The 13,799-nt window shown below is 35.0% G+C and overlaps 1 protein-coding gene across 2 annotated transcripts in view; it reads left to right on the forward strand.

The window, feature by feature from the left end:
* Positions 1-1,349: 1,349 nt before the first annotated feature.
* The window catches only part of CSRNP3 (cysteine and serine rich nuclear protein 3), a 159,227-nt gene continuing 146,777 nt past the window's right edge, over positions 1,350-13,799 (forward strand). Inside the window, exon 1 of one of the 2 annotated variants that reach the window (XM_084891606.1) lies at positions 1,350-1,423. The gene's annotated coding sequence lies outside the window, so the exon portion shown is untranslated. The remainder of the gene's footprint in view (positions 1,424-13,799) is intronic. The other variant, XM_084891605.1, reaches the window with a different exon arrangement.

Raw genomic sequence — 13,799 nt, forward strand, 5'->3', positions numbered from 1 at the left:
CACTCATTACAGTTACTCTTGGAAATAAGGAATATTTTCTTGCCGTTTCTCTCTCTTTTTTCTCTCTGCAGTCTTATTTCCATATTACTTATTTAAGAAATTAAGTTGCAAAGCCTATAAATATCTCAGGTAGGCAGTAGATACCTCTAAGACAGAGATAGCATTCATTGTTTAAGTTACATCTCCCCAAGAAAACATTATCAGACTACCTTGAGAAGCAGAAGCTCAATTAATAGCTCCTTTTATCATAAAGAGTTATGGTTTGTATTATATTTTGAATATTAAGAATATAATGTGTAGATGTTGATATATAGATATAGATATGGATGATATAGATATAAATAATGATATAGATATAGATGGTGATATAATGATAATAGATGTAGATATGGATGATATAGATAGAGATATAGATGGATACAGATAGTTTGAAATCTTTGATAGTCTCCACCTAACATCCTTTAAGCTGTGGATGAACTTGTTTTGTTGCCTTAGAGCATTTTAATGTGATGTTTTCCTCCATTTTTCTTTTACACGTTATGCTTTTTAGTTCAGACATGAAATGACTTTGCCCAAGGTTATTAGAATAAAATTGGAGTTTAATTAGTCACTTTGAGACATGGCAACTAGATGCTGATTCCTTTTTCATCTTTAACAAGCTCCATTATTTACATAGACAAATTGAAGCCAACATTTAAGAAATGTGAAGTAATGCAAACCATACAATTTTGAAATATTTGAATATTCTAATATTCAGGGTAACATATATTTTTCATGCTGATTAGGCTCTGATACTGGTTTTAAATGGAAACCGTGCCAAACAGAGGTTGAAATGCAAATTGCATGATACATCAATGTACAGGGTCTCAAGTCAGTTTAATTTTATCTCTTTGCAGAATCTATATGCATAATATTATCTTGATGTTCAGCCTCAACCTCTTCCATCTGCATATCAAAATGTGCAATGAGGGGATAAATTTTTTGCAGTGGGAAAAATAGTGGGAGCTGAATTAATAGGCAATTCACCCATGTTTCACTGTGTTTTGCTTTGATTTCAGTTGAGTGAGGCATTGATTGACCCTATTTTCCTAAATCCAAAGCGAGACATTTTACTTCAGCTGAGTTCACCTACAGATATTTTTCATAGGAGCTGTTCTTTGAAATATCTTTTATCTCTCTATTCCTTTCTTCTCCATATTCTTTTTCTCCACTCCCTTTCTCTCTCCCAGCTGCAAGGATTTGTCTTCCAAAAGAGTGGGGGTGGGAGGGAGTGAGGGAGGGAATCAGAGCGGGGAGCAGGAACCAGAGAATGCCAGGATCTGGCTTTTGTTATTGGTTGGCTGCTGCCTGATGGATAGAAGAGGGAGGAGTGAAGTCTTCAGTCTGATCTGACCGAGCAGAAGTACAGAAACCATATTTACAGGTAAGGACAAACAAGAGAAAATGCTACTTTTATTCAAAAGAAAATGCTTCTCCATCCCCTCTAAGAGAATGTTATAATATGAAAGCCATTCTGAAGACATTTCCTGGAAGCATGTTCTTTTCATTGCTTGAGGAAGCTTTGTAGCGAGTTGTTCTTTCTCCCTGAGAAACCCGTCGCGGATAAAAGCACCAGAGGCATGTCTTACCCTGGGTAACTTTCTAAGCAGGCGTTATTGAAGCAAAATTAATGGGTAGAATGAGTCGTCGTGCGCCTTTTTTTGCTTTTACTTAAGCTTATGTTATCAGGAATCAAAGGAGAGCTCGGGAAATTCCACAGGTCCTGGGAAAATGGACCTTTCTCTAAATAAACAACGTGCAACTGCATGTGGTGTCTTCTAATATTTAAATACAGCGACGGGCTTAGAAAAATAATGTTTGCTGGCTGTAGACCCTTTTAGCACTAATTTAGAATGAGTGATTTATATGCATTTAATTCCTTTTAACTTTCTTTATTGATAAATCTTATGCTATTGAATAGTATCATTTTATTGAGTAAATTGTAAGTGTATATTATACATAAATTCTGTATCTGTCAATATGCATGGGACTGTTTTCATTTTTAAAGCAACCTACTTGGGAAAGATTAAACATTACCTTAAAAATTACATCATAGTAGGCCAGTTTCATTGCTAGTTTCCTTTATCAATTAAATATATCTGGATAAGAATTCCATCATAGTATTCATATTGTTGGGAATATTTCTAGGCAATATTTTTTTAAAGCTCAAAAATTAAGATTTTACTCTACCAGTGGCTTATATCTGTTAATATTGTCTTTCCTCCCCCCCCCCCACACACCCCCCTTATTAGGGAAAATAGGAAAGTTCCAGATATGTAGACTGATACACTTACAGTAAATACATTGAAAAGTGTTACTTCCAGTCATTTTATTTTATTCTTTCTTAATTCATAAATATAGATCAATAAAGGTGGGATAACCTTTTAAACACTGGGCTTTTTTTAAGAAAGATTAGTACTGACCTGGGCCCACTGGCAATTAATTAATACTTGTTGATTGTAATAACAAAATATAAGTCTTTCAATGATGTCATTGATTACATCATTTCAATGAAGTAATATATTTTTTAATACTTTTTTTAAATGAATTGCAAACTAATAGGAATGAATATAAATAATTTCTAAGGTTTTGAGGAGTCCTGTTTTTGTTTTTTGTAATTTAAAAGATGGGTTTTATCTTTAAATAGCAGATAAAAACAACATTTTTTGCAAATTTTTTAAAAAGGGGGAGGGAAACTACTGAATATTGGGTAAAAATTATCTAAATGAATGGAGAATTAGCTTAAAGTTTCTAAATGTACTAAATACAGAGAATAATATGTTTACATACTTAAGTGTCATACTGACCCAAGCAAACACTCTTGCATGGTTTATGTTGAACTATGTCTGGATTTCAAAAACTATTGTATGGTACTGAGCCATTGCCGTGTTTCTCATTTATTGATTCTTTTGATCATGGTTTTTAAAACAAAATAATAGTAGAAATTAATCCACCCCGTAAGTTGGAATTTAGGATGATATGTAAGACCAGATATTCACTGCCTGATATCTGTTGCAGAAAATGAGCCAAGGCAGTTATATGTTTGGAAATTAAAAATTCCAAGTAAAGCTAACTCCAGGAATGAAGGAGAATTGATGAAAATGAGAGAGCAGAGTTCCACATGGTTTTAAATTATTCTGTTTCCTTGGAAACCAGCTGCTGCAGATGCATTTTGCTTTCTTTGGCTAAAAATATCATCCTTTTAATAATCACTAAGGGAAAGGTTCTGAATAAAACCAGTGTATTGTTACTACTTTTTATAATTTCCGTAATGGTTTACATATTTTGGATGAAATGAAGATAAACCCTTTCTCAATAAGCATAAACCCTTTCTCAATAAGCATTTGCTACTATCCACTGGCAGATGACTGTGTGAGCCGTCTCCATGAGATAACTATAGTAGTTTTTACTGCAGAGACAGAGAGAGAGAGAGAGAAAGCAAGCTGAAGTGGAGGCATATTAGATTGAAAAATTTTTTAACTTAAATATTCAGATCATGTTTCATTAACACAGTTATTTCTTTACCTTTGTGATCTAATATATAAAAAATTACACATTGCAACAATCTAAGAGTAGTTTAATATTATTAAACATCACCTAAAAACAATTTTATGTTATTAAGGTAATATATTTGAAACTTAATAGAAATTATTATAAATTTATATATGCACTTTTTGTTTTATTAGAAGCCTTTTGCTTTTATGGAAATAAAAATTTATTTTATCTAACCTTTATTTATATCATATTTTATCCTAGGCAATTTCTTAAATTAAAACACTTTCATTATACATTATTATTCTCTCAGTTATTTGGTGATGAAAGAAAATTATCATAAAATTATTACATTTTTCCTATTTTATTGTAATTTAGATGATATTTCTAACTCTATTTTCTCTTTTGTCAGTTGTTTTTGACATAATACTTTATTTTCATATTAACCTTAGTTTCTTAGATTTACTGTTAGCAATGTAGCAAATAAAGTATCATGTGAGTAAACCATATTTTAATATATTTAGTATTTGGCCAATATATTACTTAAAGTTAAATGAATTTGATATGTAAGTATGTTATATTTTTAAAAGAGTTAGTATAAAGGGAAGTGTTTAGTTTTTATCAATTAACATGAGCAAAACATTTTAGTGGCAGTTCTTTCAGCATAAACACAGATGACATTAAAGAATATGCTGAAACAAGTTTGACTAGTAAATGGATTATGCAACCTGTGCAAAGAATCCTCATTTCAAGGCACAATCAAAATTATCAACTATATTTTAAGTTCCTGAAAAGAATGCATTGAATAATCTTACTTTTAACTGCAGATAATTTTTAAATGCTGTTCATTAGTAGTATCTCTTTACTGCTTTATGCTTCTTTATTTGCTAGAAATAGCTTGCCATATTCATAGGTGGATTTATAAGGGTCTTTTAAGTCTCACAAAATGTATGCTGGAAAATATTAATAGTTTCTCTATAATATAGCTAGATAACTTAATATCTACAATGAAAATATGCTAGTTTGACAAGTAAGCCTACATTGCTGGAAATCGAATGGTGGGACTTAAAAGAATCAAAAATTATACCAAGACGAGAAAGCTTCAGTCAGGTTTCACACTGTTATGTAGTTAAGGTACAAACTAAAGAAAAAGCACAGTAACAATTATACTATGGTAGGTCATAATTGAAAAATACTGATCAGAAGTTATTTTTTACTTAGTATATTTTGTGAATCAAGAAGCAAGTAATGGGTTTAATTATCATTAAGTTATGACCTACTCTAGTAGGTCATAATTATCATATTTGATTATCATTAAATTATGATCTACTATGGTAGGTCATAATTGAAAAATATTGATCAGAAGTTATTTTTTACTTAGTACATATTTATTACCTAATAATATAGGTCTTACAAAATCCTCTAGGGGGTTGTTTCAAAGCAGCACTATTACTCTTTACCATTTTGTGAATCAAGAAGCAAGTAATGAGTTTAGTTATCAAGTTAATGATCACATTTGGATGTTTCACATACCTTGAATCAGTTGACAAGTCATTGGATTTCTGTCAATTGTTTTGATCTCAGTTATATTAGACTAAATAGTTTGACCTGAAAATTGCTAAATAGACACGCTCTGAGAATACAGACTCAATGTAGCTTTTGAAGCATTTAATTCAAGCTTATGATGACCTTGATAAATGTCAATACTAAGTCTAAGGATCATACTTTTCGCAAGAAATCCACTTGACTTGAGATCAAATTTGCCATTCATTTTAGTCTCATGGCTGAAAAGGTAAACAGTGGTCATATGATTTGTTTCCAAAGAGTCTGTATTCTAGTTAGATCAAGAACTTAACATATTTTTTAATACAACAAAGGGTGCTGCATACAATACATTTCTCTATTTCTCCTGACTTACATGCACATTTACAACAGTATTATTTTAAACAAAAACATCAACCACCAGATAAAAGTAATTCTTATGTAAATTTTTATATCTTTAAATAATGACTGTAAAGTTATTTGGCAATTATTTTCCTTTGAATATTTTAGTCTTTCATTATCCTAAAAGCGTGGGAGTGGGCTGCAGAGATAATCCCTTCCTGCATTGCTCATTTTCCTATGAAGGAAGTAAGATGCAGTCTTACAGTGATTTTTGAGTGGGAAACCAGATAATTTGCTTAGGCAAAATCAGAACAGCCAAACACAGGCTCAGTCATCTTACCCTTTTCTTATACCCTCCCAATGACAGACACTCATTACATTTGGATGTAATGCATTAATTACCAGATGAAAGAAAAGCAGAGTTTAGGAGGACTTTGAAAAGTGAAAAATCATTGTGTGGCTATATGATTCCCAATGCATAACCACACAGGAATTTTGCAGTTGCGCAGAACACTCCCCTTGGTATTATGCTGTGAGCCTTATTGCTTCAACTTACTGTCACGGTGTCCTTTACCTTCTGTGAGTATGTTGTCAATGTGAAAAACACATTTCAGCTTTGTTTTCCAGTAAGTGTTGATACAGTCCATTGTCATGTTGTGGATATATCACATTACGTTTAGTAAATGACACAAACAATTTCCTAAACAGGACTCCTGAATCTATTTACAAAGATTTTCATTTCCTTTTCTATCCCACTTAGGCTGGCCACAGAAAATCAATATTTGTCATTCATCCTCACCCAGGTAATACTGGTTGTAATGCTGTCAGAATATTAGACCAGAAGGATGATGGGAAAAGCTTTCAAAGTTATTTAAAAAAAAATTCTTGCTTTGCTTTCTCAAAATTTCTTTTTTGAAACGTATAAAACTCATATTTCAAATGTTAGATTATTTGGACACTATGATCTGAATCAGTAAAGGGCCACGGATGGATTCTCTCATGCTGGTCCCTGACGTCCTCCAGGGTCACATGGGTAACTCTGAGTTTGAGGACTTCAGTAAAAGCTTCTATATTCAGAGATCTTCGCACATCTTACGAGCAGAGCCAATGAAAGCAGCCTCAGGGTCACCTGAGGCCTGTCCCCTGCCCCTGCCCTGGCCCTTTCATATGGTCATTACAGGCACTTCATTGATCTCTCTATATAATCTTTTATTTAGCTATCTCAGTTTAATTCTCAGTACTAGGTGGTTTCTTTTTTCTTTGCATCAGCAACACCTAATATAATGTCTGATACATATTATATGGTCCCAAATTGTTTTGCTGACTGAATAAATGAGTGAATAATCTTGTCAGATAGTCATCTTATACCCTCCCAATGTCAGACACTCATTACATTCTAAGATAGTCCCTTCCTTTCATGTGCTTCTTTGTTAATGCTTGTCAAAGTGACAACTTCCATGTCACTTAGATGTCATTAGGCCATGGAAAGTTTGGTATTGCAGACTTTTATTGTATGCACTCCATTTGAGCTCTCCTACTTTACAGGGAATTTGGTCCCCATTTCATGACTCCTGTGTGCTATTTTGTAATACCACTATTCTGTTTCTGATATACACATCCACACCGGTCATCCAATAGTACACCCATGGGTTGATTATATATTAATTATAATTTTTTATTAACTTTTAATATAAATGTTAAATAATACAGTGATATTGTCCAGCTGGTGTGGCTCAGTGGTTGAACATCAACCCATGAACCAGGAGGTAATGGTTCAATTCCTGGTCCAGGCACATACCTGGGTTGCAGGATTGGTCCCTAGGAAGGGGCGTGCAAGAGACAGCCGATCGATGATTCTCTCTCATCATTGATGTTTCTATCTTTCTCCCAGACTCCCTTCTCTCTGAAATCAATAAAAATATATTTTAAAAAAGGAAATATAGTAATATGTATTTTACTTATCTATCTCTTATTCATTGAATCCCCACACCTTTGATTAAAATTTAATTTGTTCAGAAATGTTGTTCTGCTCTTCTGCCATTTATATTGTGTTCTGATGAACAATTCCAAGCCATAATGCTTGGCAAGTAACAATGCTGAATCAAGTACAAGGAAGCCAAGAGTTAATATAGCTATTTGACAGGAGTTTAATATGTCAGAAGGTAAAGGCAACTGTAAGCAGATAATATGGGACTTGAAGAAGTGTCTACTGCAGCGAGGTAGAGCTGATAAAAAAAATAAAATAAAATAAAAAGAGTGGTTGCCGGGACCGGTTTGGCTTAGTGGATAGAGCGTCGGCCTGCGGACTGAAAGGTCCCGGGTTCGATTCTGGTCAAGGGCATGTACCTTGGTTGCGGGCACATCCCCAGTAGGGGGTGTGCAAGAGGCAGCTGATCGATGATTTTCTCTCATGGATGTTTCTAACTCTCTATCCCTCTCTCTTCCTCTCCGTGAAAATTCAATAAAATATATATAAAAAATAAAATTAAATAAATAAATAAATAAATAAATAAATAAATAAATAAAAAGAGTGGATATATGCCCTGATGTGATATCTGGGATTCTGACAAGAAAGAGTGATTGCTAATATACCACAAATGTGTTTGGTTCATTTATATGGGAACTGTACTGTGGTATACATTTATACTCTTTAAATGGATGATTCAGTCACCCAGCCAGCATGCCTGTTTCTAAAAATGCTTTCTCTCAGTTAATGGGGTCTTGTAACTTGGCTTACCTATTAGTTCTTTAGGTGGTGCAGCATAATGATTGATGGAATGTGTAATGGACTTTGCAATCATACAGACTGTAGTTCAGCTCCAGACATGGCATCTTACTGCTAGTGTAAATTTGGACAAGTTATTTAAACTATCTGAGCCAGTTTCCTTTTCTATAAAATCAGCTATCTAACTGTGTGATATTGTAAAGATTGATAGGTCTATGGAGAACATTTTTTACCACAGAATTTGGGCATAGGAATTGCTTGCAATTTTAGTTGCTATTGCTAGTCAATCTTTTTGTTTATAAGCCAAGAATGGGAGGAGCAAAATAATTCTGAAGGTTTTCAATAGTTTCTTAAATATTATTTCTCATTAAAGAATTACAAAAAATAAAAATTCTATTATTGGCTAGTTTTTTTCTATTTTTTCATATTTCTACAGTAGTCAACTGGTTAAGTTAGTATTGTATGACATATTAGAATTATGGAGGCAATTCTAGCAGTGAAGAGTCAAGAATCAAGGAAGAATGTGCTGATTAAAAGTATGCTCATCAAATGCCAGAATGCCTTAGGTTTGAATGCTGCCTGTAGCTATTAGCTCTATGACCTTGGCCTCGTTATCTAACTTTTCTGTGCTTTAGTTTTTAATCTGAAAATGGAGTGAACCATATGGGCATGATGATTACATTAGTTGATATGTGTTTTATTAGTTTTCCACTGCTGTGTAACAAATTACCACAAACTTAGCAACTTAAAATGATACACACTTATTAGTGTACTAGAGGCTTGATACATGAAAATTCATGCACTGGAGGGAGAGCCCCTCAGCCTGACCTGCCCCTCTCTCATAATCCAGGATCCCATAATCCAGCGATCAGGGGAAGGTGATGCCCCCATCACACCACTGCTGCTGCCACTGCCGGCAGTGCAAGCCTCAGCCAGTCATGGTTACCTGAGCCTTGGACGGCCCTGGGTAGCTGGGCAGCCACCATCCGAGGCTTGCCTGTGCCTTGAGCCAGTCCTGGGTGGCTGGGACACTGAGGAGACTGAGGGACTCTGGAGGCAGGCATGTGGAGCAGCTAGACCCACCTGGGAACAGGCCTGGTGGGGCTGAGGGGACTGGGCACCACCATATTGTAGCTGTGGGAGCCTCCATCTTTGAAGGCATGACAGTCAAATAGCATATTCCCTTCTTATTGGCTGTGGGCACCTCCAGCTTTGTGAGGGTGTGATGGTCAATTAGCATATCTCCTCTTTATTAGATAGGAGGATAGTGCTATAGGTCAGAAGTCCTTCACAGTATAGAAAAGTTCTTTGCTCAGAGTTTCAATGGCTGGAATTATGCTCAGCTCAATGGAATTTTTGTTTGGTCACTCTGGAGGAAAATCTACCTGCAAGCTCTTTTTGAAAAAATTCAGTTCCTTTTGGTCATAGGACTAACGTCCCCAATTTCCTCCTTGCTGGAATCCCTCTCAGCTTCTAGAGACCACACACATTTCTTTTCATGTGGCCCCTTTCATTGTCAAAGTCAGCCACAACTCTTACGCTGAATCTTTCTCACCGTTAATATCTGACCCCTAGATTTAAATTGTTCATGTGATTAGATCAGGCTCACCTGGATAATCTATCAAATCATGGATTTGGGACTTAATTACATATGAAAATTCCCTTTGCCATAAAAAGTGTCCAGAGTCATGGGAGTAATATCTTACCATATGTGTAATCTTTGGATTATGAAAAAACATGCACACTAGAGGGTCAGGAATCAGCTTAATACTTATGTAAAGTGCTAGAAAATTCCTGGCACATCATAAACACTATATGTGCATTTAAATCTGAAAAATTAACAGAGATGTTTAAAAATAGCAATGTCAACAGTAATGGCAAGTATTGATATATGATAAAGTGATATGCCAATGTACCATTAAGTACGTAAATTGATAGAACCTTTCTGCCAGCTAATTTAGCAATGTGTATTGAAAGCTCAATAATTCCACTTTTAGAAAGATTTATCAGAGGTACACATAAAGACAACATGAAAGAAAATAGTAATATATGATGATTTATAATAAATACTTTTTTTAAAAAAACCCACAATCTCCTTTAAAGTTTTAGTTGACATATAACATGGCTATTCAACAAAATTCTATGTAGCTGTAAACACAAAAATAAAAATCAAGTAAGACAAAAACACATAGCTTTGAAAGTTACTTAATGAGAAGGAAACATGCTCATGTTATAAGTAGGAAAACCATAAGTTACAAAATTGCATACATAGTGTTAATCAGTTCACACTCCTTTCTGAGTGTGAGGTGGCATTTTGGCAACACAAGGTCACTTGACAAGGGAAGGAACTCACCCTGACAAGTCTCCTCAGATTGCTTGAGGTAAAATTGGGCTTCTAGAAACTTCTTAGGGAGCCCCAGCTTCCCCATAGAGTTTGAGGTGAGCTTTTGGCAACATAGGATCGCCTGACACTTCTAATCATGCTCCTTCAGCAAGAGCATCCTCTAAAGGAGACCTTATCTTCCCTAGTTTTCTGTGCTGTTGTCATCCATTCAATGCTTCAAAGTGCAAATAGGATACCTAGTATCTCACTCCTAATTCATAGCCCTCCTTTATACCAATCTGGCTAAATTACACTCTCAGCCAAGATTTTAGAGAATTTGTTTTGTTTTAGCAATAATGCAAGGCATCTGTAGTACATAATAGGTATCAATGGAGAATGTAGAAGTTAACGATTATTAAGGAGAGCACCTGCAGTGCATATTCTAACACTATAAAACAGCTACTCATAACCCTGTTATAGGTAAGAACATATGGCTCCGAGAAATTAATTAGCTTGCAGAAGAACTATTTAAGAAATGGTGAAAGCAGGTGTCCAAGCAACTGGCTTCACCCTCTTCACCATTCCAGTGATTCCTGGGGCTATATATTTTTTTTAATCTCCCTAAGAAATTTGAATGATTAGCCTAGTCTAAGTTTTACTTTCCTATACCTAAAGGCAAATGAGTGATAACAATGCACATTGCTTTTTTCCCCCTAAGCTTTTTCTAGTCCAGCCTCTCAGATTTTAACTTCAAATTAACTGATGTGCTTTTTTGTTGTTGTTATTAATCCTCACCAAAGGATATTTTTTTTTCCATTGATTTTTAGAGAGTGGAAGGGAGAGTGAGAGACAGAGAAAGAGAAACATTGATGTGAGAGAAACACATTGATTGGCTTACTCCTGCACACAACCCAACTGGTCCTGGGGATTGAACCTGCAACTAAGGTGGATGACCTTGACCAGAATGGAACCCGAGACCCTTCAGTCCTTTGATCAAACTGGCCAGGGCGATGGGTGTGCTTTTAATTAGGGGATCCAGATAACAACACAAGTTCATATTAAAGAAATTCTTCCCATTTTTATCTCAACACAAATGAAGATGTACCAAATTCTCTGAACTTAGGAATGAACATTTCTCCAAGATACTATAACCCTGGCTCACTTCTTCTACCTCTTACTCTTTCTGTGATTAATAAATTATTGATAAAAATCAATGACAGATCTCTCAAGTCAAAAAATGTCCATCTTTCCTTTGGGGAGTTCCCTCCATCCCTCCTTGACTCTCCCTCATGCCCTACTTTCCCTCCAAATTCCAAGGACCATTCAATCTACTTTTGCTTTCATTCACCCTTATTCCACATCCATCACTAGCTTCAATTTCCTATCCCCACTCTTATTCTAGTTTTTACCTATTAGCATCTGGTAATCAATCCACATCCATGGGTAACTAATTATTCATATTAGAAGCATTATTGAGAAAATTCTTTTATATAGCTCTCAAAAAGAATTATTGTATATAGGAGTAGTAATAATACAGTATTCTCATCAGATAAAAAAAAAATCTAAGAAGGCAACATTTTGGGGGGCACCTGGGAAACACAGAACCCTGATAAAGGATTCTGAAATAGAATTCTAAAACTTATGACTTCTAACAAATATTGTATAGTAGGTGCAAAAAAATATAAATAAGCCATATGTACTTCCCTGTTTGCTAACAGTTTCTTCCAGCCATGTACTCTGAACAGCATTCTGTGTTATAGGGTGACTCTTACTATTGTTTAGGATTTCTTTCACTTGATATGCGGTTGGGACAATTTCAATCAAGGACATTTGTAGTAACTGTTTTCTCCCTCAGTTACTCTCCTTTCCCACTTATTACTGCAGACATCTGAATAGGGATAGCATCTTAATCTCTCACATTTAAGCTTCTCCTCTCTGATCTCACCAACTGTTGCCATGGAAATAATTGTAGGATTGCAATTTTAGTACTACAACCAGCATACACTACAGTGAAATCAGATTGGCACACACAAATGAGGATGAATCTCTCTCTTCCAACAAGTGTCTATTATGCTTTGGGATATTTCTCCCCTACCTTTTCTATGTGTTTCCTCAGATGTCTAATTATATGGTTTAATCTTCCTCTAATGACTAAGTGCAAGACTCTTCAAGGTCACTAGGAACTGAAAGCATAAATGTGAGAAAATTCATGCACAACTTATTTAGATGGATTTCATAACAGTTAAGGAACATTTTTCAAATAATTTCCTATTACTAAAAACTTAAGGTATATCAGCATTTTTTAAAAAAATGTATCAACAGTTCTCAGTCTTTACAAGCAATTATTCTAAAACTTTCTTAAATCAATTAAAAATAAGAGCATCTCTCAACCAAGTAATGGTCATATTAGGTCACCAAATGACTTTTTTAAGTTGGGAGATAGTCTGACTTTCAAACAGGGTTAAGCCAGAGCCACGGTGCTAGAACCCTGGCAGCAGCAGGTAGTGGTTGTGTATTTGATTTTAAAAAAAAAATCTTGAATAAGAAACTTTAGGGAAGATGGTGGGAAAAATAGTTATTAACTCTTTGCCTTAATTTCCCCACAAATAAGTAAATCCTTGATAGTGGTCACCATCCATATATTTGTCCTTATCTGCCAAATTAAAAAAAGTATTTCTTTAGCCTTTTGGAGTGAAAAAGGAAAATGTACTTTTTCATTGTTAATGTTATTTTTAAAAAGGAACACCACAAACCGGTACAATGTATCAGAACTGATCTTATTTGAGACCTAGCTTGTAAGATGGCCTCCACCATTATAAAATAATTGGGAAGTCTAGAGACAGAGGTGGTTCTAGGTTAAATTAAGCAACCACATTGCTTTTGGAAGCACTTTGACCTTTCCTCCTCTTCTTTTTTTGAAATTAGTTCCCCTCAAAAGAAAAAAATAACCTCTCTAGCCCTCATACTCATTAGGTTTTCTGACTTTAACTGCTCATTTGAGCCACCAAGTTATATATTTCTTTTTTAAAAAATAAATCTTTATTGTTCAGATTATTACAAATGTTCCACTTTCCCTCCCCCCCTCCCAATTGCTCCCCTCCACAAGGTTCCCACCCCACCCTCTGTCCTTTCCCTACCCCCCATTGTCCTCATCCATAGGTGCACAGTTTTTGTTCAGGCTTTTCCCTCACCCCCCACTCCCCTTTTCCCCGAGAATTGTCAGTCCACCCCCCTTCCATACCTCTGATTCTATTATATTCACTAGTTAATATTGTTCATCAGGTTTTTTAATTCCCTTGGCTTTTAGTTTCACTTGTTGATAGTTACGTATTTGTT

Source organism: Pipistrellus hanaki (genome assembly GCF_964339955.1).
Source record: "Pipistrellus hanaki genome assembly, chromosome: 8".
Classification (NCBI taxonomy): Eukaryota; Metazoa; Chordata; class Mammalia; order Chiroptera; family Vespertilionidae; genus Pipistrellus; species Pipistrellus hanaki.